The sequence below is a fragment of the Vidua chalybeata genome (assembly GCF_026979565.1).
Source record: "Vidua chalybeata isolate OUT-0048 chromosome W unlocalized genomic scaffold, bVidCha1 merged haplotype SUPER_W_unloc_3, whole genome shotgun sequence".
Classification (NCBI taxonomy): Eukaryota; Metazoa; Chordata; class Aves; order Passeriformes; family Viduidae; genus Vidua; species Vidua chalybeata.
Window position 1 is genome coordinate 1,266,322 of NW_026530338.1, and position 15,112 is coordinate 1,281,433.

The 15,112-nt window shown below is 47.1% G+C and overlaps 1 protein-coding gene across 2 annotated transcripts in view; it reads right to left on the reverse strand.

The window, feature by feature from the left end:
- The window catches only part of LOC128782887 (Golgi phosphoprotein 3-like), a 174,230-nt gene that overhangs the window by 88,562 nt on the left and 70,556 nt on the right, over positions 1-15,112 (reverse strand). The window lies entirely within an intron of this gene.

The following is a 15,112-nucleotide window of genomic DNA, read 5'->3' on the forward strand; positions in this document are numbered from 1 at the left end:
GGAGCGAGTGTAAGCACAGGAGTGGCCTCCTTAGGAAAACAAATGAAAGAATTTCATTCTCTAAGGGTAGCAGTAGACGAAGCAAATAGAGCAATCAATATCAGCCTTAAAGAAATCAGTGAGATCCCTGTCTGAAATAGTTTTGCAAAATAGAAGAGATTAGACCTCCTGTTCCTACAGCAAAGAGGACTATGTGCAGCACTCAGAGAAGAGTGTTGTATCTATGCAGATCACACAGGGGTAGTCAGGGAAACCTAGTTCAACAGTTCCCCGTGGCTGACTACCCTATTGCCCACAATTGCAGGGCCCCTAATTTTGCTGATTTTGGGATTAACCTTTAGCCTGTGTATTTTTAATAAGATCATAAACATAGTAAAGAGGAGATTACAAGCCACTCACCTCATGTCGATAAAAGCCAAATATGAACCCACACCGGAAGATCCTGAGACTAATGAAACCTTAGCCCTTAGCTTACAAGAACTAAAAAGGTTTGATGAACAAAATAAAGAAAAAGAAAAGGGGGGATTGTGATAAGTTAGAAAAGACTCTTTGTTCATCAAGACAAAAAGGGGAAGCCTTGTGTAGATAACAGAAAACCAAAGGGGAAGCCTTGTGTAAATAACAGGAATCCAAAGGGGAAACCTTGTGTAGATAATAGGACTTGAGCTTAGGCGCATATAACATATAACCTTATATGGAAAAGACCATTACAGGGCCGTGGACTTTCACAGAGGACGAAGAGAGGAGCCTTCCTCAAACGACCACCAGAGAGTAGAAGAAGACCCCCTAGCAACAGAGGGCGCAAGCGCAGAGTACACCCAGAGATACAGCAGACACGGAAAGAAGAGAGTATAAAAAGACTCTGGGAAGGGGAAAACGGTGTGAGCCGTTTGCAGAGCGGGGACTCCCCAGCTACACCCAGCGCTGTTTGCTTGTCATCGCTTGCTGTAATCAATAAATTTCTGACTGAATCTCGAAAGGCTGAACAAATTATTCACCTCAATTTATAACAGAGCCGTTGCACCAGGCTGAGCTGCCCTGTGGCAGTGCCGCAGACCTTTTGAGTGGCGCCAGACCCCCACACAGCTGTGCGAGGCTGCTGTCCCAGATCGAGCCGTGATACTGCCGCCTTAGGGGGACACACTATGCCGCCCCGCTCCGCAGTGCCAGACCACGTAGTGGCCGCTCTGGCACCGCCCTGTGCCGCCATGTTGGAATCACACCTGTGCCAGGACTGCCTCCTCCTGAGGCCGGGTGGCTCGACCCCAAAGATAAACCTACAACTCCATGGAGCTTGACCGCATCTCTGTCGGGGGACATGCCTGCATGCGAGATCCAGCCTATGTCAGGGGGCAGGGCTCCGTTCCCAAGCCAACCTCCATAGAACATAGCCATGCCTTTAGGGGACGTGGCCCCCCCGACCCTGCTTCCATGGGCGGGTCAGGGAATTACATCACCAGGAGCTCCTGCAGATGTCAAACCCGGAAGCAGGGCTACTATCCCCACAGCACCACCTCTGCCAGAGCTACAGCCTTCCCTGGAATATATGCCAGCAAGGGACTCAAGGGATACCAACAGAGGAACCCAAAGCCATCATCCCCCTGCGGAACACCATGAGAACTCCACAGCTGCTTTGTTGCTGACAGCACTGCCAGATCCTGCCACTGTCGCAGCCTCTTCGAGCCTTTCTACATCTCCGAACATCAACTGTAAGTTTCCCAGAGCGTGGGGAAAGCCCCTGTGAGGGGCTCACCGAGCAAACAGCGGAGGGAGAAAGCATGTGAGGGTGTTGTGCCATGCGAATAGTAGCAAACAAGCCTGTCCAAAAACATGGTGCTGGCCACTTGGCATAGCCATCACTTGGCAGTGTCGTGGTTTGACATGGAAGTGAAATTTTTTTTCAGGAAGTTGGGTCAAACCAATCAGTGGTCAGGTTTGGATATTGGCACCTGGAGTGACCACTGAAAGTATGGACACACCTCTGAGAACACAGGGGGTTGAAAGCAAGAACTCCCAGGGGAACTGTCTCTTTGGTTCCGGTCGTCAGAGAGTGCAGACTCTCCCCTGCCCAGCCTTAGGCTGGGTGGGGGAGGGGAAGCCACGCGGCCTTGTCCAGGTAGGCCGAGGGGCTGAAGATCTGGAACCCAGCCAGCTCCTGTGGACGGAAGGGTGGGGAGAAGCGGAGATGCCTTTGTTCCCCCCCACAGACGGAAAGTGACAGAGAGCCTGGCGGCACCTGGAAATTTGCTGGCAGAGGAGAAGGAGAAAGGAGGGGGGGGTGATGCCCAGCGTGGGAGACGGAACGCTGGACCAAGATATCAGCCGTCCAGGGAGTCTGAACTTTTAACCCTTTCCAGGAAATGAGGGCTTTGTAAAATATTACTCCTCCTTGATTTGTAGTGGAAGAGAGACAGTCCGGGACCTGACATGTTAGAAGAAGAAATATTTAGGTGGGAGGAGATGATGAAGTAGCTTTTGGCTGGACTTTTCTTGTTAGCCATGGACTGAACCAAAATCTCCTGCAATAGAGACTGCATTTTAGGGGGATGCAGTGGTGACCCAAGGAGACCTGCTTCAGCTTCTAAAACCACAGGAATGGCAAGAGCAGAAGAAAGCTGAGGAGGGAATGGTGATGCCCTCTGTCTTCGGGAAAGAAGATGATCTCTGTTCTTGAACCCTTGGCCCCAGGGGAAAATGGGGGGGACTGTAGTCCCAAGATGAGAAGCTGAACTGTTGTATCTTTGGGTCCGTGGCAAAGCATCCTTAGAGGAGCCCTATGAGCAGTCTGTCCATGCATGGTGGTGAGAGCACTGTGACATGGAAAGGAGAGTGTCACACTGGCAGATTTTCTCCAGGCGGTTGCCATGTGTGACAAGGAAACACAGGAGGTGGCAACTGTGTTTCCTGGGGGGGGGTCTGTGGTGCAAGAAAGACTTCTCTCTCCCTTGATAGCTTGAGTATTGATTATCTGAAGGGTGGTAATTTGATCAGGAATCCCGGGTGATGTTTCATGGTGGGTGTTTCAGGAATTGGGAGGAGGAGGGGTGTTTTAAAAGGTCTTCATCCTGGATTTAGTTTATGTGTTTTCAGTAGTAGTAGTAGTTTAATAAAGTTTTTTTTTCCCTTTGTAATTAAGCTTGGGCCTGCTCTGCTCGGTTCCTGATAACATCTCACAGCATTTATTTGGGGAAGGTGCATTTTCATGGGGGCGCTGGCATTGCGCCAGTGTCAAACCATGACAGGCAGATAAGAGTGGGCCACCCTCTCACCAAGCCTGGTGGGAAGTCTACAACTCCCAGTGTGTGAGCAGTGAAGAAACAAAATAAAAAAATTAACAGCACCAGCCGAAGCAATACCAACAAAGGCAGTGCCGAGTTCCTACCCCACATACCTCAGCAGAGCCCCACAGCCGCCCCGCTTGCTACTGCTTTAACTCTACCAAGGTTCTCATACCCTACAGACTCTAATAAATTGATGTTAAGTGAAGGAAAGGATTTGGCTAGTTTAATAGCCCCTTCCTCAACAGGGAAGACTGCAGGATTTGCATATGCTAGGGTTGAAACTGATTCATATGGCATGTCTTTGTTAATTAAGTCTATTGCAGTCACTGTGAAAAATGCATATTTTATGATTGGCTTTACGCAATAGTTACAATGAATATTATATGTGTAATGTTGGAAAGTTATGTTGTATTAATTCTCTCAAGTAGTGTGTTGAATGTATTTTAGGTTATAACACAATGTTAAAATAGAAACTATACTATGTAAGATACTTTTTAACTATCTCAAGAAAGAGATGAGATAATCAAGGAATTCTTCGCACAAGGATAACAATTACAGAAACCCCTACATTTTCCAGAGGAGAGGAATTTATGGCTTTCCTTATCAACAGAAACGAACTTCTTCAAGCCTGACTTAGACTCAAAGGCGCCTGGGAATTCACAGAAACTTTTTGACAAGTACCAGACGAAGTTCTTGTTTTAAATAAAATATATGCATAATCATGAAGTGTTTTGTATATGCAACAGGCTATTGCTTTTAAGGTGATTCCTTTGTTCACAAGGCATGCTTATCGGGCTTAAGTGCCCGAGAGCATCCGGACGTCCGTAATTCTTTGCTTTTTATTGTCTTGTAATTGTCCTAACTCTAAATTTTTATTACTCTAATTGTATTACTATTTTTATAACCATTTTATTATTATTAAACTTTAAAAATTTTAAAAACCAAGAGATTGGTGTTTTTCACAGTCACTAAAGAATATGTCCTAAGGTTTGTGGTAGAATGCTTATTGGTGGTGGTTTTGTACACTCTGCAAGCATCATGTTTAATCTTTTTTCCTCTCCCAAAAATCTTACAATTTCAATTGTGGGATTTCAAAATCTAAAATAAATAACTTAGGTTCCCTCTGACCTCAAGAGACAACTTCATAAGTGTCCTTAGATGTCAAATGTCAAAGTGATTCACTTTTATTATCTCTATTCTGTAGTACTACAGACTATCTGTGTGTATAGTTCTAAATTGGTTTATTTGTAACAGGAGGGTAAATGGTGCTTACAAGAGATTTGTTTACGTGTATATGTAGTTATACCTGTTTATAGCTTCTTTATAGCATCATTGATTGTTTAGCTAAGGGTAAATAGCAGAATCACCTGTTCTATGGGTTATCACAAAAGGATTTCTTTTGGAGATATGATGGGAAAGCCCATCCAGTCTAGGTCTCAGGTCCGGCCAAGCTGTGCCCTTACCTAGTGAGAGGGGTGTTCCATCAGGCCTTCCCAGTCTTGGTCATAGCCCTGGCCAGCCAGGCTATGGCCTTGACTGGCAAGGAAAGCTATCAAAACGAAGTGTTTCTGTACTAGCTAAATTTGCTTTGCAAAAGCTGAACCCTTTTCCTTTGAAATAAACATGGAGGCTTCATCTGGAAGAAGCCCCCCAAGTCCTCATTGTGAGAAAGACGCCCCTCAGCGGTGGCAGACCCTGCGTGATGGTAAAGCATATAGGCAATTGTAAGTTTCACCTTATTGATTTTCTTCAAAGGTACATGTTTTGTTCCTGTTGCGGTTGTTAAAACAAAGAAAGGGGAAAAGAGGGGTAGACGTACACCCCTCTCAAAGGTCTTGGGTGTTCTCATGTTCTCTTCACAACAAAAAGGCTATTTGTTTACAAACTGTTTTTTCTATTTACATATTGTTTTTCTAGTAGTTGGGTTTTTCTCTAACAGTCCTAAGGGTTAAATGGTTTAAGGGTTAAATAGTTTCTTTTTTTTAGTGTTAAGTTGTAACTTTGTAAATTCTAAGCAAATAGCCTGACATGCTAGCCTGAGTTCTCAACTTATAGCTGTGAGACGTGAGTGCTGCAGATCCAGTAATACATAAAAAACGTTGCTAAATGAGAAAGCTAACAAAGAACACTTTTACATTTTTTAATGTAACCGAAAAGGGTGCTCTGTCACGATTTGCAGCTAGCTTGTAGGTGCCAAATAAATCAGACCTTCAACCTTGGCCAGCCTAGAGGTAAAACAGGTCCTCAGACGAGGCAGGGATAGGTTGGATTTAAATCCCTAGAGGGACTTCACTGAATTACATTCCATCCTGGGCTGCAGACATCTCACTTATCAGGAGCTGGGCAGTGTGGGAATCAGACCAATGAGCAGTTGAGACCCAGGAGTTTTGAACTCCCTATAAAAGAAAGCTCTCAACAATAAAACACGTTTGTCGCATGGAGCTTTGGTGTGTGTGTGTTGTCCCTGTCTTCGACCACCGACCCCACAGAACATGTGGATATTTAAACATAATAGGACAGTGATCCTCTACAAGCCAAGTGGAGAGAACCATTCCAAGTTGTCCTAGGTTGACTGTATGATGCTTTTATCCCCAATCGTCTGTTCTGTTTATGCTGAATAATAAGTTTTGCACCTTTAAGACTTGTTCCAGGAGTGAAGGGGGGGAGAAGAAGCTCGGAGTTTGTTTTCAGAAACTGCACTCGTTCTTCCACATTCCTTCTCCTGGACTGTGTTGTCTGCGGATGGACAGACAGCAAGACAGAGCTCTCCTTTGCTTTTTAGTTAGTTTTAGCTAGCTGAGGCAAAGACATTCCCTGGACTGTGGCTTTTCCTTTTCTTTGGACCTGCTCAAACCTGCTCTGGACTGAACACCAAGAAGAACACCAGCAGCTCGCACCTGTGGCCCAGCGGGCTGGGCCTAGGCCGCGGAATTTCCAGCCCCGGAGGGACTGATAAGAGACTGAGTGAGCCGAGCTGCAGCCTGGGCAGAGGGGGATTCTTCTGAGTTTGTCCCTCTTTTGGAGCGGCAAGAAGTCTCATTGTTTAATATTGTTTAGGTTTTCTTGTTAAATAAACAGGTTTTTTCCACTTTTCTCCAAGGAAGTATTTTTCCTGGAACTGGTTGGGGGGAGGGGCCAATTGAATCTGCCTTCTAGAGGAACCCCTTTGGGGGTTCTCTCCCAAGTTTGCCCTGAACCAGGACAAATACATTTATTCGCACCCAACGTGGCTTGAGAAAGTGGAAAAAACCTTTATTGATTGCATTTTGGCTGTGCTTGCTCTGTAGTGGATTACAGAAGTCAGTAGCCATGTTGCTTGAACTTGTAATGTCTCTTGGGGTGGAGGCCTTCATGTGGCTCTGGTCTCTAGGGTTCTTTGAGGTTTTAGTACTTTTCTGGTCACTAGGATTATTGTCTCTTGCACGTAGTTTTTACAGTAGAGGAGCACTGATTAAAATAGCTATTGTGCTGGCCTTGGAGATAGTGGTTTTTAGGGCGTTTACAAAGATACTGGAGTCTGTTCAAGATATGTATGGTTTATGGTTTTTTTCATCCTACCCTGTGTCCTAGTTCCAGTAGTATGTTTTGGGGGTTTATTAGTAATTATACCCGGTTTGTTAGAGGAGGAGCAGGCTATGAGGTTTTCCAGCCTCTCCTTTCCTTCTTCTCCTTTGAATCTGTTATGTCACTTTGTGAGAATGTTCAGTTTTCCCTGAATGTTAAAGAGACCATCTTTCTGGTATCTTTTCTGGTAAACATCCTTTATACAGTCCGCAGCTTCTCTAGAGTGAGGGCTGAGATGTCCAGAGGAGCTGATGACACCCCTGACCCAGGTGTGGAAACTCCTGAGTGGTGTGGAGAATGGGAAAATATGGGCCAAACCCTGAAGGAATTTTCTGACCCTGTAGAGTGGGATTTTCCACGTGAATAAATTCAGAACCCAGATGAGGTGGGGAAATACCTGAGAGAAGCCAATTACTGACACAAAAGCTGGACTTAAAGCAACTGATGCAAGATCAGAAGCCACTATTGAGTCCTATTCCCTGAAGGACCTTCATGGCCTAAGAAAGGATTACACTCGAAGACCTGATGAATCTATAGTTAGTTGGTTAGTCCGTATTTGGGATGCTGCCGGCGAGGCTACAATTTTGGATGGTAGTGAAGTGAGGCATTTGGGGTCCCTGTCACATGATCCGGTTATTGACCAAGGAATGATGAGGGGGGCTGACTCTCAGAGTCTCTGGGCACGGGTCCTGGGAAGTGTGGCACAAAGATATCTGTGTGCAGACGAGCTCTGTATGCAGCAAACCCGGTGGAAGACTATAGAACAAGGCATTCAACGCTTGAGGGAAATGGCAGTGACAGAGATTGTCTTCTCAGATGATGTAACCACTGTAAATCCAGACTTGGTACCACGTACATCCGTGATGTGGCGAAAACTTGTACGACTTGGGCCACAAGTCCTAGGTGACAGGAAAAAAGGAATTGTGTCCATCTTTAAAAAGGGTAGAAAGGAAAACTCTGGAAACTACTAGCCTGTCAGCCTCACCTCTGTGCCTAGGAAGATCATGCCACTGATTTTCCTAGAAGCTCTGCTAAGGCACGTGGAGGACAAGGAGCTGATTCAGGACAATCAGCATGGCTTCAGCAAGGGGAAGTCCTGTCTGACCAACCCAGTGGCCTTCTACAATGGAGTAACTACATCACTGGAAAAGGAAAGAGCTATAGATGTCCTTTATCTAGACTTCTGTAAAGCTTTTGACATGGTCCCCCATATCCTTCTCTCTAAATTGGAGAAAGAAGGATTCAATGGGTGGACTGTTTGGTGGATAAGGAATTCGTTGGATGGTTGCATCCACGGGGTAGTGGTCAACAGCTCAGAGTCACAATGGGCACTGGGGGTAAGTGGTGTCCCTCAAGGGGTCTGTATTGGGACCAAATGCTATTCAATGTCTTCATTAATGACATAGACAAAGGGATCAAGTGCACCCTCAGCAAGTTTGCAGATGACACCAATATGAGGGTGCAGTTGACATTCCTGAAGGATAGGATGCCATCCAGAGGGACATGGACAAGCTCAAGAAGTGGGCCCATGGGAATCTCATGAGATTTAACAAGACCAAGTGCAAGATGCTGTACCTGTGTTAGGGCAACCCCCAGTATCAATACAGGGTCAGGGATGAAGGGATTGCGGGCAGCCCTGCCAAGAAGGACTTGGGGGTGTTGGTGGATGAGAGGCTGAACATGAGCTGTCAGTGGGGGCTGGCAGCCCAGAAAGCCAAATGTATCCTGAGCTGCACCAAAAGCAATGTGGGCAGAAGGGCAAGGGAGGATATTCTGCCCCTCTACTCCGCTATCATGAGACCACACCTGGTATACTGCATCCAGCTACAGAGTCCTCAGTACAGGAAGTACATAGACCTGTTGAAGTGAGGCCAGAGGAGGGCCATGAAGATGATTAGAGGGATGAAGCACCTCTCCTATGAGGAGAGACTGAAATAATTGGGTCTGGAGAAGAGGCAGCTCTGGGGAGACCTAATTACAGCCTTTCAATAGCTGAAGAGGACCTACAAGAGAGCTAGAGAGGGACTTTTTATAAGGGCATGTAGTGGTAGGACAAGGAGGCATGGATTTAACTGAAAGAGGATAGATTTAGATTAGATATTAGGAAGAAATTATTTCCTGTAAGGGTGGTGAGGCACTGGAACAGGTTGCCCAGAAAGGTTGTAGATGACCCATCCTAGGAAGTGTTCAAGGCCAAGTTGGATGGGGTCCTGAGCAACCTGGTCAGTTGGAAGGTGTTCCTGCCCATGGCAGGGGTTTGGAATGAGACGATCTTTAAGGTCCCTTTCAACTCAAACCATTCCATGATTCTATGATGATTCTAGGATTAAGCATCTTTAAGAGGATATCTTTTCTCTCTTTAATAAATGAGCTAATATAGAGAAAGAGGATCCTGTTTTGTAGCAGTCAGAGGCCCTGAAAGGCCTCCATGGCGGTTACTAGCCTAAGATAAGAAATGCAGAGTCATGATGAGTGGACCAGAGCTGCCCCTCTTCCGCACTTCTTCAGCACTGAGCTGAAATCACTGAGAGCTGAACTCAGAGCAGTCTCCCTATTCCTACCTTGGGTAGCTGCAGCTAAAGCTCTTGGGGAAATAAATCACTTAGGGTGCTGGCTCAGCAAGCAAGCCAATGCTACCTCTGCCGCCCTAAGCGATCTTTTAAAGGAAGAAGAAACCACGAGACATGCATCACTTCAAAATCGAGCAGCAATCGACTTCCTACTGCTAGCCCACGGACATGGCTGCGAAGACTTTGAAGGGATGTGTTGGTTCAACCTCTCTTCACGCTCGGAATCCATCCACGCAAACATCCAGAAACTGAAGGAACCTGTGAAGGACTTAAAAGTAGAAAGCAATGGGGATTAATGGGATGGGTTGCATCTTTGGTTAAGGGAATTTTGTGGATTTTCATTGTTATTGTCATTGTGTTAACTATGTTCTCATGCCTTGTCCACTGTTTCAAAAGAACTATAGGGCACGCCTTTTTACTAAATACAGAAAGTGGAGTTGTAGCAGTCAGAGGCCCTGAAAGGCCTCCATGGCGGTTACTAGCCTAAGATAAAAAAATGCAGAGTCATGATGAGTGGACCAGAGCTGCCCCTCTTCCGCACTCAGACCCCTGTTATCTCTCTGTAAGGCTATAGGTCGTATTCTCCTCGACCCTAGCCATTGGACGATTTCCAATCCCCCAGTAGCCTACTTAAACCCTCACCTCTGCCCAGTTCAGTGGAAGAGCTGTCACTGGAACCCTTTGCAGAAGCTGCCAATAAAGACATCTCCGCAGAACTCCACACAGCCTTCACCTCTCTCCATCCCTGCGTCTGCCGAGGCACTTTGCGAGCACTGAGCTGAAATCACTGAGAGTTGAACTCACGAGAGCTGAAATCACTCCACAAGTGCTCGCTAAAGTTGCCTGCGGCTGGGAGCTAGCCGGAGAGCCCAGACAGGCTGTGCCTCATCAGCACAGTGCTATCCGGGACACCTACGGCAGCTGCTGCCCAGGGGGCCAGATGGACCCCCGGGATTCCAGGCCGCCATACTGTTTATTCAGATGATGGTCCTTAGCCTTACTGCAGTTAATATTTCTTTATTCCAGTTTTTCAGTGATTTAGCATGTACTACATTTGCCTTGTATTCAACTGCTGACATTTCAATTATACAGAATATTCAATTTTCATTTTCCACAATACAGCTTTGCAATTAAGCCATGCTAAAGATGAAGCATCTCTTGCATCTATTCCCAGATAAGAAAATAAGCCTAGAGACCAGAAAAGTATTAAAACCTCAAAAAAGCCTAGGGACCAGAAACACATGAAGGCCTCCACCCCAAGAGACATTATGAATTCAAGCAACATGGCTACTGACTGCTTTATCCCAATAGAGAATAAGTACAACTAAAATGCAATCAGTACAGGCTTTTTTCCACTTTGTCAAGCCTCACATTGGGTGCCAAAAAATGTATTTGTCCTGGTTTAGGGCAAATTTGGGAGAAAACCTCCAAAACCTCCAAAGGGGTTCTTCTAGAAAGCAAATTCAAGTAGTCCCTCCCCCAAGTGGTTCAGAAAAAGATTTCCTTGGAGAAAAGTGGAAAAAAACCTGTTTATTTAACAGGCAAAGCATTCACCAGGACAAAACATGAACAATATTTAACAACAAAACCTCTCGCCACTCTGAAGAGATGACAAACTCAGTAAGTCCTTTTCTTGGGTTGTAGCTTGGGTCACTCAGTCTGTTACCAGTACCTCCGGTGCTGGAAATGCTGAGGCCCAGGCCAGGCCTGGTGGGCCACAGATGCAAGCTGCCGGTGCTCTTCTGGGTTTTCAGACCAGAGCAGGTTTAAACAGTTCCAAAAAAAAAAAAAAATAAAACCACAGTCCAGGGAACTTCTCTGCCTCAGCTAGCTAAAAACTAACTAAAAAAAAATAAAGGAGAGCTGTGTCCCACTTTCTATCCATGCTGCAGACAACACTGTCCACGAGAAGGATGTGGGGGAGCAAGCATAGTTTCTGATAACAAGCTCCATGCTTCTTTTCTCCCCCCCTTCACTCTCGGATCCAGTCTTAAAGGTGCAAAACTTTTTTCTGGGCTAAACAGACGAATGGGGATACAATTCAGCCTCATAAAGTCACCCCAGGACACTAATCAATGCTGAATATGCTTAAATGAAGCTAAAAAAATTAGGAGCTGTTTGTCTGAACAGAGGTTCAATTCTTCAGAAGAGGAAGAAGCTGGGAGAAGCTTGGGGAATTTAGCAAGGGATAATATTAAAAGGGAAATGTGTCATAAAAGAGAATTTATTTCTAATGGATAGACAACATTTGACCATGTTTTCAATAAACATATTTTACAGTGTTGGATCCCAGGGCACAGAGAATGTTTCTCTGTCTGCTCTGAGGGGTCCTGGCCTCCAGAGAAGAACTGAGTTTGACCTTCGCCCATGGAGAAAGCTTCCAAGACTTTGAGATAGACTAGAGTCTACCAGAGTGTGAAATAGATAATAGAGAATAGTGTAGTTTGTCACTGGGTGAGAGATTTAGGTTTTAGGATTTTTTTGTATGGATGTAGATAGGAAGCAAGATGGAGGATTTTGGGCACTGTCTCAGGCTTCTTCTTCATCTACTCCATTTTCTGCAGTGTTGGTGGCACAGGGTGATTGGTCAAGGAAAGCTGCAGTCTTAGGTTACGTGGACAGACAAAGGATGAGTTATTGGTAGAAAAGTAGAAATAAACCATGTTTGGATGAAACAGCTTTAAAAGACCTTGAAACTGTACATCTTATAGCCATTTTGCGGTGCTTTTCCTGCGTGCAAAGTCTAGTGCAGACGGTGTGCTGAAGTTTTGATAACAATAAACAACAAGCTGAAGACCGAAAAAGTCCGGTGCATTCTCTTTCCTGGCACAGAACTTCTACAGGAGGGTTTCCCCCATTAGGGGACCCCCTTGTGGGGCCCAACAAGAGGGGCAAACACCCATAACTGGTGCCCCATGTGTCAGTGTGACTCAACTACGAGGAGATCCTGCCAAGAGTCCTGTGGAGCAGACCCAGAAGCCAGCAAATTCCTCCGGAGGTGAAAAAACTCTGCTATCAGACATCCTGACACCTCAAGGCCAGAGGATCGGGTTCCCGTCAGCTGCAGGTCGGATCTCAGGACCGGTAGCCGGTGACAACGGCTTCAGTAAGCTCTCAAAGGGACCAGGATGGGAGGGAATCTCTCGAAAAAAGAGGCAGACGCTTTCCAGAAATTAGAAATCTTAGTAAAACAGCACCCAGTTAAAGTCCCCAAAAAGGAGTTTGAATCCCTGCTGCTGTGGGCGAGGAAAACCTACCCAACTCTCACAGAGAAAGATTTATTTGATCCCTGTCTATGGGAGGATGCTAATTCGAAGTTATATGATTGTGCCACCTTGCGGGACCCCAAGGCAGGGGCGCTTTTGTCTGCTTGCCGAGTTCGTTACGAATCTACATACGATGCGAAATATCCAGAATCTGCTGCACACTCACCCTTACAGACCCCCCCCCAAGTGATTGAGGGCTTTTCCCCAGGGGCAGAAGGGCAGGAGCCCGCTGCCCCCCTCCCCCACCCCCACCCGGATCCCCGGAAATGTCCCCTGAAGCTCGTGACCCCCCGCGTGCCCCCCTAGGTCCCGGAAGAAGCCACTCCCTTTGAGGAGCAAGAGCAAGGGGATTTGCCCGAGGAGGGGGAGGCAGAGGGGGACTCGGAGGGAGAGGAGGATCATCGGGAGACTGCGGCTCAAGCAGACCTCGAGAGGGAACCAGTTCCCAAGTTTAAACTACTCCTCGGTGAAGAGGAGGAAGATGACAGGTCGTTTTTCGAAATCCTTACACCTGCGCGTGTTCCTGAGGTGGAAGGGGGGGGGTTTGAGGAGCTGCCCCATTCCCCACCCTTGATGGCGTCTCAGGCACCCGAGACTTCGGTGGCAACGCCTCCCGTTTTTAGCGGGCCACCTACAGCCCCTGCCACCGCCCAGACTCTGAAAATGACGTCAAAAGGGCCCGCCCAGCCCCTTCGCTCGGTAAGAGCGGTCTCGGAGCCGGCCGACGTCATCCATGTCCCACCCCCGCCCGCCCCTGAGGCCCAGACTGCGGCACGAAGAGCGGGACCCACGGCAAATGGGTCGACGTCACCACCCGCCCCTCCCGACGGTCCGCGCAGGGACGGCGCATACTCCCTGCGCACCCCCAAGCCAACCCGCTGCCCCTCCCTCCTCCACCGGAGCCGCAGCTTCCCCCCCTTCCTCCACTGCAGCGGCGGCTGTGCCTCGCCAGCGGCCAATGCGGTCAAGCATCGCCGAGCTCGGCGAGCCATCATCTCCCGAGGAGGCACGTCCTGCCCCATCCCGTCCCCGCCAAGCGGAGGCTTTCAAAGCATCCCAAGCTGTGGCAGCCTCTGCCACTGTCGCTGCAAAAAGCGGCTCGCGGTCGATCTGTGGGGCGACACTACCACCTTGTGGGACAACAGCAAAATTACAACAAGCATTACAACAACTCCAAAAGAGTTACAAGATTATTGTAATGAAGGACCCTCCGCCTCGCCCCGTCAATCCAAGCCCTCAAAGCATCCCTTTCAGAAGAAGACCATGACACAGTAGTCATATTCCCAGGTAAATGGGGACTGTCTGACCAAGACACAGCACACGCTGAGCAGGAGAACAGTGCTCAATCCAGGGATGATCCAGAACAACAACTCCCTGAAGCCCAGGATGTTAGCAGCGAAAATGTTATATCCATCACGGCAGGACAAGGCATTCCTATGTCATCTGAAGACCCACCTGGCTTTTAGACTTCATCAGGCACTTCAGCCTTTTACATGCCTGCTCCAAACACTTGGCTTTCAGGATGACAATCCAGTTCCTTGACCCACCCATGATTATTTTCATTTTCTAAAGACTTTGTAACGCAGCTTTTTCTCCAGCTTCAGGAACGTGCTCATCAATTCCAATCACAGCAACGCCATGCACGCTTTCTTCCACCCTCTTCATTGTCAGCACAGACAGCAGATTCAACTATTGCCTCTTCAGTTCCCCAACAGCCACGGCCAACAGCCCCTTTTACCTCCCCTCAAACAGAAGGGGGAGGGGTGCCTGGGATGAATGCACCCTTCAGAGCAGAAGAAGGTGCATCTAGGTGAATTAAAAATCCACCGGATACAGGTATGGATTTGGTTTCAATTCCCAGAAATATTCTGCAAGATGCATCATCCACGAATTGGGCAAATGTCAGAAGGACAGCACTGCAAGAAAGAGACTATGATATACTAGATACAGACAGCACTGCAATGCTAGTGAGGTACAGAAGAAGAAATGAAAACCCCAGATGGGAACCTTTGGACCATCAGGTCTTGAAAGACTTATTAGAAGCTGCAAGAAAATAAGGACTTGGTTCACCATATTTCAAGAAGCTTTTGAGAAGCATCTTCAACAATTATGACTTGGTGCCTTTTGACTGTAGGTACATTGCCTCAACAATTTTTACAGCTTCACAACTCCTGCTGTGTGATGTGAGATGGCAAAGGGCTCTCACTCAACTGAGAAACAGATATGCAGGAGGGTCACACGCAGGTCTCACATTGGCTCAATTGGCAGGAGATGAACCTCATGATAAACCTGAAGACCAGTCAGCGGAATTGCCCCGAGGTGTGATGGCAGACATCAGAGAGGCAGCCCAAAGGGCAATTTTGCAAATTCAACCAATTGGAATTCCAGAAGGTATTTATACAGAAGTAAAGCAAGGTCTCTCCAAGCCTTT